Here is a 2,500-nt window from a genome sequence, read left to right as displayed (position 1 = left end):
GTTTTTCAAAGGGGTGCCGTCGGACTGTTGAGGAGAGTGGCAATCTATAGGGGTCCAAGCACTGGAGATGATTCTCCATTCATTTCTAAGCATGGCAGAGCTTAAATAAAGCCCCATTAATAGTTCCAAAGTGGATTTTTGGACACTATAACACGGACCCGATCCTACCCGACCATGAAGCTCCGCAGGTCGGCCTCCGTCCCGCCCCCCGCCCCCCAGGCGGTACGGAGGAAAAACCAAACTTCCAGAGACGGTTCCAGGGGGGGTATCTCTTTTATTATTTTGACCCGATCGAATGGACTACCAAGCCCGCCTGGGTAGGCAACCGCGCGGCCCTCCGTGGCCACTGTGCGCGGTGCGTTCCTACCCGACCCAGCGGGTTAGCCTCCAGGGGGGTCCTCCGTCAGGGGGAGGACCTTTCCGAACCTATCCGAGGGAGTCGTAGACGGCCCGTCTATATCGCAATCTGCCCTAACACGATAACCGGTCGGCCCGGAGCCGTCGGACTCGATGCCTCGGTGGTCCTCGCGGCCCCCGAGCTCCAGCACCCGGCTTCAAAAAGCTCCGGACCCCCGGTTTCGGAACGAGCGTTTCCTTGTTATCCCCGAAGCAAGCGGGAACTCGCGCAGCGGAGTTGCCACACTAATTTCCACTGGGAGCAATGAGGGGTGAGCTCGGACGAGCCTCTCCGCCCGTCCCCCCCTCCCCGGGGGGTTCTTCGGACGGTACGGGGCCGATCCCTCTCCCCTCTAAGAACCAATGGTTTTTTCTGTGACAAAAACCACTCGCAGCAACCTGGTTGATCCTGCCAGTAACATATGCTTGTCTCAAAGATTAAGCCATGCAGGTCTAAGTGCACACGGAAGGTACAGTGAAACTGCGAATGGCTCATTAAATCAGTTATGGTTCCTTTGATCGCTCCACACGTTACTCGGATAACTGTGGTAATTCCAGAGCTAATACATGCAAACGAGCGCTGACCGGTCCTCTCTCGGGGGGGCCGGGATGCGTGCATTTATCAGACCCAAAACCCACCCGGGGGGACCCGCGAGGGTTTCCCCCGGCCCTTTGGTGACTCTAGATAACCTCGGGTCGATCGCGCGCCCACCGCGGCGGCGACGTCTCATTCGAATGTCTGCCCTATCAGCTGTCGATGGTAGCATAGGGGGCTACCATGGTGACCACGGGTAACGGGGAATCAGGGTTCGATTCCGGAGAGGGAGCCTGAGAAATGGCTACCACATCCAAGGAAGGCAGCAGGCGCGCAAATTACCCATTACCGACACGGTGAGGTAGTGACGAAAAATAACGATGCAGGTCTCTTTCGAGGCCCTGTAATCGGAATGAACGTATCCTAAACACATGGGTGAGGACCCATTGGAGGGCAAGTCTGGTGCCAGCAGCCGCGGTAATTCCAGCTCCAATAGCGTATATTAAATTTGCTGCAGTTAAAAAGCTCGTAGTTGGACTTCGGGAGTGGGCTGGCGGTCCGCCGCGAGGCGAGCTACCGCCTGTCCCAGACCCTGCCTCCCGGCGCCCCCCGGATGCCCTTGGTTGGGTGTCCGGTCCTCAGGGGTCCGGAGCGTTTACTTTGAAAAAATCAGAGTGTTCAAAGCGGGCACCAAACTCGCCTGAATGCCTGAGCTAGGAATAATGGAATAGGACTCCGGTTCTATTTTGTGGGTTTCCTGAACCAGGGCCATGATTAAGAGGGACGGCCGGGGGCATTCGTATTGCGCCGCTAGAGGTGAAATTCTTGGACCGGCGCAAGACGGACGAAAGCGAAAGCATTTGCCAAGAATGTTTTCATTAATCAAGAACGAAAGTCGGAGGTTCGAAGACGATCAGATACCGTCGTAGTTCCGACCGTAAACTATGCCGACCCGCGATCCGGCGGCGTTATTCCCATGACCCGCCGGGCAGCGTGCGGGGAAACCAGAGTCTTTGGGTTCCGGGGGGAGTATGGTTGCAAAACTGAAACTTAAAGGAATTGACGGAAGGGCACCACCAGGAGTGGAGCCTGCGGCTTAATTTGACTCAACACGGGGAACCTCACCCGGCCCGGACACGGAAAGGATTGACAGACTGATGGCTCTTTCTCGATTCTGTGGGTGGTGGTGCATGGCCGTTCTTAGTTGGTGGAGTGATTTGTCTGGTTAATTCCGATAACGAACGAGATTCCTTCGTGCTAAATAGTTACGCGGCCCCCCGCGGTCGCGGTTAACTTCTTAGAGGGACCAGTGGCGTATAGCCACGCGAGATGGAGCAATAACAGGTCTGTGATGCCCTTAGATGTCCGGGGCTGCACGCGCGCCACAATGGCCGGGCCAGCGTGTGCCTACCCTACGCCGAGAGGCGCGGGTAATCCGCTTAAACCCGTTCGTGACGGGGATTGGGGATTGCAATTATTCCCCATGAACGAGGAATTCCCAGTAAGTGCGGGTCATCAGCTCGCGCTGATTAAGTCCCTGCCCTTTGTACACACCGCCCGTCGCTACTA

The 2,500-nt window shown here is 56.6% G+C and overlaps 1 non-coding gene across 1 annotated transcript in view; it reads left to right on the top strand.

The window, feature by feature from the left end:
• The first annotated feature begins 792 nt into the window (after window positions 1–792).
• LOC125798932 (18S ribosomal RNA) overlaps window positions 793–2,500 on the top strand; it is a 1,864-nt gene continuing 156 nt past the window's right edge. Inside the window, exon 1 of the ribosomal RNA XR_007437716.1 lies at window positions 793–2,500. This exon is cut by the window's right edge and continues 156 nt beyond it. This is a non-coding gene — a ribosomal RNA (18S ribosomal RNA).

This window comes from Astyanax mexicanus, unplaced genomic scaffold, assembly GCF_023375975.1.
Source record: "Astyanax mexicanus isolate ESR-SI-001 unplaced genomic scaffold, AstMex3_surface scaffold_95, whole genome shotgun sequence".
Lineage (NCBI taxonomy): Eukaryota > Metazoa > Chordata > Actinopteri > Characiformes > Acestrorhamphidae > Astyanax > Astyanax mexicanus.
The sequence above is the reverse complement of the archived record's forward strand: the minus strand, read 5'-3'. Positions and strand labels throughout refer to the sequence as shown.